The 12,997-nt window shown below is 39.8% G+C and overlaps 1 pseudogene; it reads right to left on the bottom strand.

Annotated features, from left to right (window-relative positions):
- Window positions 1-218: 218 nt before the first annotated feature.
- On the bottom strand, window positions 219-1,095 carry LOC117719295 (NADH dehydrogenase [ubiquinone] iron-sulfur protein 2, mitochondrial pseudogene; annotated as a pseudogene).
- Window positions 1,096-12,997: the final 11,902 nt, after the last annotated feature.

Here is a 12,997-nt window from a genome sequence, read left to right as displayed (position 1 = left end):
TTCTGGTTTTTTTTTTTTTGGGGGGGGGGGAGGCAAAGATAGCTAATTTAATACAATTTCTTCTTTTCTAGTACATACACAGAAATCCTGTACCACATTAGTCAACATGTACACGTATGTTTGTTTATACACCCAGAGACACATAGCATCATTTTCCATGAGGGACAGGCCTGGAAGAGGAAACTGACAGGCAAGGGAGATCAAGGCTGTGCTTTTGGTTATGTGTCCTTTTCTCCAAACATAATGTTCTGGGTACCTATGATGGTTATGACATCTACTAACACGTGTCCCTTAGGCATCTTGTCCAAACCAGCCAAATGGGCAAAACCAGGAGCCTTGATCTTACACCAATAAGGGCAGTTGTTGCCATCAGACACAAAGTATATCCCCAAACTCTCCATAAGGAGCTTCAGGGGCAGTATATGAGGCTGCTGGAGGAACTTGGTAGCCCTCAGTTTACAGCTTAAAGTGATAAATTAGTGACTCCATGGAAGTCTTCATCTCTGCTCATTTAGGTGGAGACACTCTAACATCATCAACCTTGATCTCTCCTGGAGGCATCTTGTTCAAACATATTCCCATGGTTTGAAGGGATTGGCACATCTCTTCCACACAACACAAGTACCTATCATACCAGTCCCCTCAAGAACCAGGACCAACAAACTCAATGTGGTCATAAACATCATACACCTGGGTCTTCCACAAGTCCCACTGGATGCCTGAGTATCACTCAGATGAATCCACAGTTAAGTAAATCTTCTGCTGATATAACCCCAATGTCAACTATTCTATTTTGCTAGATACTACTGTCGGTCAGCATCTCCTCCACCTCATCATTCTGAAGAAGTTCCTGGACAATTCATACACGTCATCCATAAGCCCAAAAGGTAGGTCCTGGTGCTCCTCCTGGTCAGATACAAGCAGCATGCATTTGGGTTCCAGACACCCATTCAGGGAACTCAAACATATTCTTTCTTTCTTCAAACATCGGAAGAAAGGAGTCATGACACCTGCCAAGGACCAGCCTTGGCTTGGTTTGGGGTCCTGAGGATAGACTGTTTGGGAGCATCGAAGGTACAACTGGAAATCAGTCATGGGTGCAAGCTGGCAGTCTTGTGTTCTGCTCAAGACAGCCCTCTCTTGCTAGAAAAAAAAAAGGGTCTTAAAAGCTCTACGAATATCATATCATATCATATCATACCTAATGCATCTATTAAAGAGAAAAATAGTGACAGTGACAAAAGCCAGGCACGTGCCCTGGTTCACTTTGAGCATACTCGAGATAGCCACCATATTCTCACCAGAGAGAGGCTGAGGACAAACTAATTCTATAAAGCCGAGAACTATGAAAATGATGTCATGTCATTCTTAGGGTCACACAGAAGATGGCACACGTGGAGATATTAGAGGCTAACACCCAAAGAGTGGTAATCTTGGCAAGTACAGCATGGGAATATAGGTATTAAAGCATTATTTTACCTTTAAAACAAGAATTTAGCTGTGACTCTTAAAAACATTAGTATGTATTAGGGCAATAAAAAATATAAATGTCTGCACAGTCAGTGTGGCATGATCCATTATGGATGGACACTAGGCGCTTGCACTGCTTATGGTCTCTGATGAGCTTACGCTCTTTTGTGGATTAAACTGTTTTCACTATGGCGGTTCTGCCGGCTTCCACAGTTCCCCCTGGAGTCCTGGAGGTGAACCGAGTGATAGCTCTCTCCATTCTTTCATTTCCCTGCTGTGCTACAGCTATTGAAGAATTCATCTTTTAACTATATTTTTGAGATTACAATATGCTTAAACATGTATCCCTTCCTTTTCCTAGATCTGGGACTCCCCATACTCCTTCCCACTCTCCTTTAAACTCAGTTTTCACTAATTACTATCACATCTCTCTCTCTCTCTCTCTCTCTCTCTCTCTCTCTCTCTCTCTCTCTCTCTGTGTGTGTGTGTGTGTGTGTGTGTGTGTGTACGTACAGATACAGATTCCTAAATATAATCTGTTCAATCCATATAATTCTACTAGTATATATGTTTTTGGAGCCAACTTTTGTCATTTGTCAACCAATTGGTGTGCTCTTCCCTGGGGAAGGCCAGCTCTCATGCTCTCAGTGCTCCCCCATTGCCTATAATTTTTTTGTGTAGATTTGAGGCCTCAAGCACTTGTTTTTTCTTGTCTAATGGACATCCCATGTCCACTTTGGCAAGTCCATTGACATAGCCCTTGTCACTTCACATTTGGGCACCTACGTTAGTAGGAGGGAGTCTTGTTGAGAGGAAAGAAGAAATTTGGTGAGGAGGAAAAGAGGTAAGAAAAATAATGGGAAGATATTATCAAAGTATGACATGTATATATATATATATATATGCATATATATATGACCATGAAAGAATAAATGAATAAAAATTTTAGAGACTAGAAATACAGCAAGACCTAGAATTTTTGTTTTATATGCTATATTATGTTATAAAGCAAAATAAAGTAAAAAAAATTTTAAAACAAGCTAAAATGAAAATATGAGTAAAAACGTGATCCATGGAACATGCTGCATGAGAGCACAGACCCTGATCACCCTTGGTTTAAATCTAAACACAGCTACAGCCCAGCTGATTTGCATTCAATGCATTTCTTAACATCATCACGCCTCAGTATTTTATTCTTCTAGCTGCAAATGGGAAGCAGAGCAATACACTGTCTCACAGGGCTGACGGGAAGGTGGGAGGGTAGCATAGCTCCTAGTCTTATAGCAGTGCTTGACACAGAGGACTCAACTAGCACAATTATTGTGACAATTATGCTCCAAGAGTTTCAAACCACAGGCTGAAAATAGGCAGAGGAAATAGGAGACATTGAGGTGGGTGAAACTTCTATGGTCAGAACAGTTTTAGGCTGGTGACAGGACAGACATTTCTGCTTTGGAAACTCACTTGCAAGAGAAGATATATATATATATATATATATATATATATATATATATATATGTGTGTGTGTGTGTGTGTGTGTGTGTGTGTGTGTGTGTGTGTATGTATATGTATATGTATATATATCCTTCTCTTCTCTTCCTTCTCCTCCTCTGTGTTTTTTCTTCTGTTCTGTTCTGTTTTGTTTTTAGAAACAGTAAACATGGCAAGAACTCAGAGAGGAACTTATCCTCTTGAGGGGTAGCTGGTTCTCTAAACCTGGAAAAAGAACTGAATCACATGATACTTTTATCAAAGGAGAAAGCCTTGACTTAGATGTATAGAACAAGGGTTATATGCACATGTATTCTATATATACATATACATACACACACATATATGTATATAAGGTATATATATATATATATATATATATATATATATATATATATATAGTCTCCCTTGCCCCATAACTACAGGCCATGATTTCTGTTCTTTTTTCTAGTCCTCCTCCTCCCAATACCTGATCATCACCCCATTCTCCTCTCCATCTCCTCCAGTTCTCTCCTTCCAACTACTTCAGATGTTTAATATAGATATAGATATAGATACAGAGATAGATAGATAGATAGATAGATAGATAGATATAGACATGGATATAGATACAGATATATATATATCCCCAAGGATAGATTGATCTTCAGAGCGACAACTTAGCACTGCACTGCTGTAGCACTATGAATGAATAACCCTTGTTCTGTACATCTAAGTCAAGGCTTTCTCCTTTGATAAAAGTGTCTTGTGATTCAGTGCTTTTTCCAGGTTTAGAGAACCTGCTACCCCTCCAGAGGATAAGTGTCTCTCTGTGCTCAGAGTTTCTGTGACGCTCACTGTTTCTAAAAGCAAAACAAAACAAAACAAAAAAGAAGATGCAGGAGGAGAAAAGGAGAAGAAAGAAATAATGAAAGGAAGGAAGGAAGAAAAGAAAGAAAGAATGAAGGAAAGAAAGGAAAATAAAAGAAAGGAAATCAACTAAAACAACCCCTTTGTCAAAGGGTATATTAAAAGCACCATACTCTGTTCTCTCACACCCTTCCTCTCACAGTTGTGTTAAAAAAAATAGAAAGATTTCCTCACCAGTCACTTTGCTCACAACAGTGTTTTAGCCTTGTCTTTGCTATTCTTGGTGACAATCAGCAAGAGACAGTTGCACAGCAGTGCCATAGCACCAAGGTTTTTTTTGTTTTTTTTTTGGTTTTTTTGTTTTTTTTTTTAAAGTGCTTTACTGTGAGACCAACTGGCAAGGGAGCCACGAACTGGAAAAATGCTCCAATCTGACTCTCTAATGAGTTGGTGCCAGGGAATAACACAGACTTGTAAAATACATAAAGCCTAAAAATCCTGCTACAGAATCCTAGATGCAAAATGAAAAGTAAATGTTTGATTACCTAAGGCTTTTTTAAAAATATCCACTATTTTAATTAAGAAAGCGGTGTCTCATCTGTCAAGCCATATCATAAATGATAACTGCATTTTAATTCAGCCGACCATTTTGGTGTTACATGAGGTGAAGACTCTATGGGCTTCACTCTCCCCTGGGAACCACATCTCATTGGACCAATGGGCTTCACTCTCCTGTGGGGACCACATCTCATTGGACCTACAGGCTTCACTCTCCTATGGGGCCCATATTTTATTGCATCTGCCTCAGTCATAGGCCTGGCCAATACTGCTGCAACCTCCAAATGACTCCCACATACATAAGCACCAGAGGGGCACACATAGCCCTAAATTTTAATAACATTTTCATGCTTGTGATGATCTCTGCTCTCAACTGAGAGAGAAGGAGGTGGGGCGAGGGAGAGGGGTCAATCCAGTATCTTCCCTGTAGCATCCAAAGTCCAATCTGACTGTGCTTATCACTCTTTTTCTATGTGATTTCAGTCATTTTACTCGCTCACTCCTCCAGCCATTCTGAACACGTGGGAAATCACCTACTCTATTCCCAAATCAATGCCTGTAATTCAAGTACCAATTGTCTCTGGAGTCTTTCCCCAACTCTAGGATATTTCTAAGGCAAAATTCCTCATTCGTTTCAGCGCTATATTCAGTAATAACATTCTCCAAGAGGCTTCTCTGAATACTATTTTCAAGTGGCCTTTTCCAATCGCCTCACAAATCTACTTAACCCATTTTCTTTATTGCGTGTGTCACAGACTACTATTGGATTATAACAGTTCGCTGAGTTAACTACAAGTGGTGTCCATCATCATGCAAGCTCCAAGAGAACACAGACGTTTTTATTTTTAGAAAAGAAATCAATGTTATACCATGAATATTCAGAACAATGTGTCCTGCATAAGAAGCCACTCAAAAAAAAAATAATCTTCTGAAGTAATCAGTGAAGACCCCTGTCACCAAGTCTTGAATGTAGTAACAGCAGCACAAAGTTAATTAAGTGGACCGTTTCCAAACACCTACCTGTAAGTCTAAGAACCGTGTGTGATGAAGAAGTTGGCTGACTACCCTATCTGGTCTGATATATGTATCAATTTTTTCAACCTTAGAGAGAGGATCTGGAGAAAGGCCCCAATGTGTGGATGAAGTGGAACGGGCATATTTGACAAGTGACTAAATCAGGTGATTTGGGGAGCTTGTGGGTGGGGGCTGGGGAGAGGTGACACTTGCCAAGCGCTGTTTTAGCAGGGCAGAGTCATGACAGATCTCCTTTTGCAAGGAACTTATCATTTGTTTGGTAGTAAATTACTCATGTAGTGGCCAGAAGTTTGCTTGTGAGGAAAACATGTTAATCTTTTTGTTTGTTTGTTTGTTTGTTTTGTTTTATTCATCATTTCATTAATTCATCTCCAATGATCTCTCACTTCCCAGTTACCCCTCCACAAACTCCTCATCCCACATCTGCCTTCTTCTCCCTCCACTTTGCTTCTATGAGAGTATTTCCCACTCACCCTCTCCCGCCCCACTGCTCCAGCATCCACCTATGCTGGGGCATCAAACCTCCACAGGACCAAGAGCCTGTCCTCTCATTGATGTCAGACAAGGCCATCCTCTGCTACATATGTATCTGGAGGCATTAATCCCTTCCTGTACACTCCTTGGTTGGTGGTCTAGTCCCTGGGAGCACTAATTGGTCCATCCAGCCAACATTGTTCTTCCTGTAGGGTTGCAATCTCCCTCTGCTCCTCCAGTCCTTCTGCCCGATCCCCCGCAGCGGTCCCTGAGCTCAGTCTGATGGTTGGCTCCAAGCATCCACATCTGCATTGGTCAGTTGCTGGCAAAACCTCCCAAGGAACAGGCACACCAGACATTAGAGTAATAAAAGTTCACAACAGTTGAGCTGATCTAATCCCACTCGGCAAAAAAAAAAAAAACCCAAAAAAACTGTAGTCTTGGAGGGCAGCTAGAATTCTGGGAATGAGCTGAAGGCAGAGTAAATGTGACAGGCCTATAGTACATGGACCTGTGGATAGTCTTTAAAAAGGACTTTCTGGGGAAAAAAAAAAAAAAAAGATAGTTGGCTGGTTCAGATGTAACTAGGGCAGATACAGAATGTGAATTTTGAGAACAACTCCATCTCCAGGAAGGTTCCCAAGTGGCTTAGTGGGCCTCAGTTCAACATGGAGTCTTCTTGGAAGAAACACAGTCCAAACTTCATGACTCTTGCCAGGAGATATTCTTGCTTCAGATGCCAAGAACACCCCATGAAGGTCCTATTTCTCATTCTGTTCACTTCAGTCAAAGTAAGTTCCCTCATCACCCAAGCATGCTTGTCTCCCTATTTGCACAGTGGTTTGGAGTGGGAGGCCGGTCAATACTGTCTTCTATGTAAGCAAGCCCTCTGTCTCATTCTTCAAGCATGTTTTGGATCTAAGGCTCTTTCCCCATCTTTGAGAACTGCTCATTGAGGCACTGCCCCTCTCTTTCTCTTAAGTTCCTAGTGACTCTTTTGTGGACAACAACAAAGAAGAAAACAGAATGCAGGCAAGAACAGTCTTAAAAGAAGCCAGGAGCAGAACCTGGACAATTTCTTTGGTCCATGATTGTTCAAGCTTCTCCTAGGAGCCTTACTCCAGAAACTCCAGAAATCACCCTTATTATAGGGTAGTTTCTTATAGCTTCTAAAAAAAAATGCAATGACTTTACCTATAGACTTTTGAAATCAGTATCAGTCTAAAAGGCTTGTACCAAAGAGTCATGCCATGAAACTAGCTATATGTCTAATAGTTTGAGTGATTATTGTTTGTGGATTTGGTTTGGATTATTGTGACTTTTATGCATTATAGCAGTTGCCTTAAGAATTTCTCTAATGTGCTGGTTTGAGCTTGCCCCTGGCTAATTCTCTGTATATCATATGAAACTCTCTTTTCTTCATTATTTTATACCATCTTGTGTTCTTTCCTACACGACAGTTTGCTGTCTCCTTCTTGAGTTACTTAAGGATTCAGCTTCCTATATGAGCTGATATCTTTTTCTCAAAGTCTCTCCTGCCTTCAAAGAACTTCTGCTAGACTTCAAAACCCAATGAATAACATGTCTTGAGATCATTTAAAACTATGAGCTCAATTTGCTATTCTTCTGTGTTCTCAGCCTGTTTCCGTTTATTTTGCCTTTAGGAAAGCAATGTAAGAGTCTTACTATGTCCTGGATTTCCTGTGTAGGATAGCTTTTACAAACTAAGCAAAAAATTGTACTTACCCATGTCCCTGACCCAGAATAATGTGTGCTGTGTTGATTGCTTGCTGTAAACAGCCCCTAGGTTGATTTGTTGCTTTTTTTTAAAGTTTTCATAAGCCGGGCAGTGGTGGCACATGCCTTTAATCCCAGCACTTGGGAGGCTGAGGCAGGCAGATTTCTGAGTTCAAGGCCAGCCTGGTCTACAGAGTGAGTTCCAGGACAGCCAGAGCTATACAGAGAAACCCTATCTCAAAAAGAAAAACAAACAAAAAAAAAAATAAAAACAAAAAAGTTTTTGTTAGACTATTCTTTTTATAATATTTTTAATTTTTGAAATGATAATAGTTATAGCATTTTCGGTCTTCCACATACATGCATCCTCTTTTGCTCTCTCAATTTCATAATAGATGTGCACACTTCCCTGTCCCATGACTTTGAACTGAGACATGTAATCTTTGCTGGTCAGTACATTAGCAGATGATATAGTATGACCTTTTACTTCGATCCCTTCCTGCATAAAATTGCTGATAAGAAGCTAATTTGAAATTTGAACCTATGCTACCAGAGTTGACCAGCAAATTCATGAGCTGCACAAGATGCTTATTTCTACTGTGGTGATTGGAACAAGAATGGTTCCAGCATTCTCACATATGTGAATATTCTCTCTACACCTTGTAAGACTATTTGGGGAGGTGTGACTTGGAGGAGGTGTGGCATTGAGGGAAGGCAGTGATGTTTCATATCATTCTTAGCTCTCTCTCTCTCTCTCTCTCTCTCTCTCTTGCTCTTTCTCTCTCTTTTTCTCCTTGTATGATTCAGATATTAGACATAACTACCCATAATCAGATACATATACAGATGCATGTCTAATATACATATACTTAGTTGTATAGACATACATGCTTTTTTATTACTTCTATAAACAAATTATCATTAGTGTCTAAGTCAACATAAACTATGACTGTATAGTTTTGAAAATTAAATGTACAAAAGTGGATCATACTGGGATAATATTGAGGAGTAAAAAAAACATCTTTTAAAAAATAACCAATGTCTTTTCTTTACCAGGTTTCAGGGGCTCCTTACTTTTTGTCTTCAAAGGAGACAGTATGAACTGAGTATTTCTCACAATGCCATCTCTCTCAGTATTTTTTTTTACACTTCTTTCCTACTTATAAGCCCTCTTAGGGTTACCTTGGCTCCATCCAGGTAATTAATGATCATATTTTATCCCAAGGTTAGCTCATGAATGGATTTAGTCTATTTGCAACCCAAATTCCCTTTGAGATGTCTCTTAATGTACTCGTAGAATTAAGTGTGCATATCTTTGGGGAGCCTTTATTATACTTACACAAATATAAGACCTTGTATTGAACACTTAGGACCAGATGTACCGTGGAATTGATCATTGTAGGGTTTCAACTTAACATTCTCAATAGTTTCTGCAGCAGCATCCATATGCAAACACATTACTCCTTCCACAAGAAGCTATGAATATTCACCCCCATGTGGCATAAACAAGTCTATAAATAACTTCATGTCAGTGAAGGTCAGGCTCTGCCACCAGATGAGTTCAGTTTGGGTCAGATATTATTGTCAAGTGAGCTACTTTAAAAGCCTGGGTTTTGAACTTTGTGGATAACAAAATTGCGAAGAGTATGTGTAGGAATACATTATATCTGGAACCGTGTAAGAGCATTAGCATTTGTCCTGTCCTGCCTTTGTTTTCCAAAGTCTATTCTTATCCTGCAAAGTCATAAGTAAGGTTTTCCTGGTTTTGAGCTTTTGAAAAAAAATCCATAAAGTATAAGTTCACTTGACTATTTACCTCAATATCATTTAATATCATTTAAGTGGCTTAATGCATTTGTGAGGTTTTTTTTTAGTCATTCTTCTATATAGTATCCATTTTGTGAATAAGCCACAATCCATGTATCTTCTGTAGAGATCTATCAATGGGCATGGGTTTTCATTTAGAAGATATTAAAGTTGGCTTTACTATAAACACTCTTGTTAGATCTACTTGAATATTTTTTGTTGAACAAATACCTAGTTCTGGACCCAAATTACTCAATTTACAGAATTCTACTGAAGAGCTTTCCCAAACCATAGAAAGGAGGGAAATATTCAAAAATATAAACAGAAGGAGAGATCTAGACTGGTTCCAGAAAAGGGCAGAGCAATCTACCACTGGTGACATATGATTTAGTCCTGCCTTTACCATCAGCAGTCCTGGCTCTTCAGAGATGAACTCAATTATTTTAATGATAAGGTTGAAGGGAATGATTGCAGAAGACCTGTTCAAACATAGGCCTATGAAGAAGAACAGTGCAGAAGGTTCTGCTTGTCAATATGGCACGATCACCCCTTCTGCTTTCTATGGCTAGACACCGAACCACACCAGCCCTTGGGCTACTCTGAAGTTACTCACCACCACCACCACCCGACTTGTCTTTGTATTACTAGAACGATCCTGATATATAACAATACATCCATTTGAAATGAAAGGAAAATTAGAGTCTAGGGGAAAGGGATGCGTAGAAAGACCCATAGCTAAGCAGTCTTTGCAGCAAATCTTGTGGAGCAAAGACTTGTGTGAGAAGTAACAGGCATGTGTGGGGTTGGTTGCTAAAAGTTCATTCATCAATCCTGGGAAGATCAGTTTTCCTATAGTTACAAGCATTCTCAAGTCATGCCATCAGAAGGCAGGAAAAGCTTAAACATGACTTTACTTTTGTCCTAGGTCTACTCTGCACTGGCTATGTTAGTTTATGCCACAGTTAGCAGAAATACTTTAAGACTCAATTAAAAAGGGATCATTAACAGGGCTCAGGAAACAGCTTAGTAACAGGAAACATTTTTAGCAGGCAGGAAACGTGCTACACACACACACACACACACACACGCACGCACTTGCAAGCACACATGCACACCCCACTACCATCAATAATAACAGCAACATCCCAAACACAGAAACTATAATCATAGAAATCATACCAGTGAGGCCCCTGAATGAAGGGAAGAAAGGTTCTTGGTTAAATAGGAAAGGGGCCAGAGATCTAAAGGTCTGTAAATGTAGGACAACTGTATTAAATGATCCCTCAATAAAATCTTGTGGTTAAGGTTCACCAGTTACCTTTCCTGAGTACATGAAGGTACAACCTCTCACCCAAAAGCAAAGGGAGACCATCGTCGAAAACTACAGCTAGAATGCAAGGCAGAAACCAGTGAATCATGGGAAGCCCAACTGCAGTGTCTACATCTACACCACAGCTTATGTTCGTCTGCCATGGTTTGTTTGTGCACATAGTGTAAGGCTCCATGATTTGCTGAAATATGATATCCCAGACCCAACTAATATGAAGAAACAAAGAGCATTTTATTTTGGAGAAGTCCAGCATGTGGGGGGTCTACCATTTACCAAGATGGAGATACCCAGGTGATCTCCCAGACCCAATTTAAAGCACATTAGGGGAATTCCAGGGAGGGGTATGTGACCTTTATCATAATGGGTTGGCTCCATCTCTAAGGGTATGTGGGTTTGGGGGATTGGTTAGGGCTTGGAGACATTCCAGAATTGTTGCTACGGGTTTGGAGAGTTAGAAACTGTTGCTGGGGAAATCTGAATCAGATAATGATTGTTTAGCCCAAGTTTCAATGGGAGATATTAAAAAGTTTTTGTGTTGTTTTTAGATTTAAATTGGGTTCCCACTAGACAGTACAGAGCTCATACAGATGTGGGACTGAGGAGATGAAACTAGTACAGACTTTCCAATGATAGGAACACATCCTCAAGAGAGCATCTCCTACTTCATGCCCTGCTTTCCTCATTATTGCTTTAGGAAAGAAATCCTGGCTAGTCTGATTGGAGTGGGTCTTACTGACACTAAGCTAGGTGAATGTAAGTATAGGCTGTTCACGTCCATAGGCAGACCATGGGCTTATCACTGTTAGATCATTACTGATTCTAAAGTAGGTGAATATATGACATATGTGCACTGAGGTGGGAGAAAATATGGACAATGCCCAGGAGATAGGAAAGGGGCCCATGGGAGTGGGGAAAAAGGCTTTAAGGAAATGTGATGCAGAATACTAGAGATGAAAGAATACATCAGGGAAGTGGGTACAGATAAGAGTTGAGACAAGAAGCCATGAATCAACCTAAATAAACTATTTATGAAAGTCCCATTGCTTTTCAGTTTTGTGTGTATATCTATTTTTGTGTGCATATATGAGGGTCTGACATCAATTAGTGGAAGTTGATTCTCTCCTACCATGTAAATCCAGGATATTGAACTCAGGTAATCTGACTTGGCAGCAATTTCCTCTACACACTGAAACATCTCACTGGCCTCCCAGTGGCTTTTATTAGTCTGTTTGTTGAGTATTATATGCTATTAATTGCAGCATGTAGGGATCAGAGGTAAGTAGATTTCTGTGATTTCAAGGTCAGCCTGGTCTACATAGGGAGTTCTAGGCTACCAGGCATGCATAGTGAGATACTGCCCCCCACCCCTCAAAAGAAAACATACTAAAAGAAAGATTTATACAGATACTGATAATGGCTTCCTAGAGCTTTAAATTCTATGCACCATAAATGTTAAGATAGCAATAGGATATTCAAAGAATTCCTTGAGTTCTGACCACATAACATAATTCATTTCCTTTTGATAGTCTGAGGAATCTATGGAGTGTTTGTGTGTGCGCGTGTACTCATGCGTGTGCATGCAGAATTAAAAGTACCTACCAAAACAAGCACAGTAATGTGGGGTGCATACTATATCCTTCAAACCCCTAGAGCAGTCTATTCATTTCTACTTGATGTGAATTAATTAGATATGCATGTTACAATAGCAATGTCAGAAACTGAAAGTTTGAAATCGGCACTCTAAAAACAGCCCTCATCTTTATTGAAATATGCAAGGCCTTTTAACTTGTAAATGTATAAGAGGACATGAGTAGGGAAATAAACCACATTGTCCATTGTGAGCATTGACCAGTGCTGTGCTGTCTTAACAGTTGGAGCTCTATTGCAAGTCTGAAATAGGAGAGAACACATAGCCCCAAACCATCATCACACGGTGAAATTAACATGATCCTTCTACATCACTTAATGTTTAGTTCCCTCTATCTCAAATATATTTGCTTGTTGAGTCACATTATGTTCAGCTCATACCATTTTAAAACCTCTCTTATAAGCTATTTCTTTCTCTTTAATTCTAGCTCCTGAAAATAATGGACCATCGTGGAGTTTCTCAGTCTTTGCATTGCTGTAAGACACATCTGAGAACAGCCAAAGGAGGGGGTCGATTTAGTTGGTTATTTTAGGGTTTCAGTACAACCTGGCAGACAGCAAGGGTAGAATTGTGGCTGTGAGGATGTGAAAAAGGATTCT

Source organism: Arvicanthis niloticus, chromosome 13, assembly GCF_011762505.2.
Source record: "Arvicanthis niloticus isolate mArvNil1 chromosome 13, mArvNil1.pat.X, whole genome shotgun sequence".
Lineage (NCBI taxonomy): Eukaryota > Metazoa > Chordata > Mammalia > Rodentia > Muridae > Arvicanthis > Arvicanthis niloticus.
This window is presented reverse-complemented; position numbering and strand designations above follow the sequence as displayed.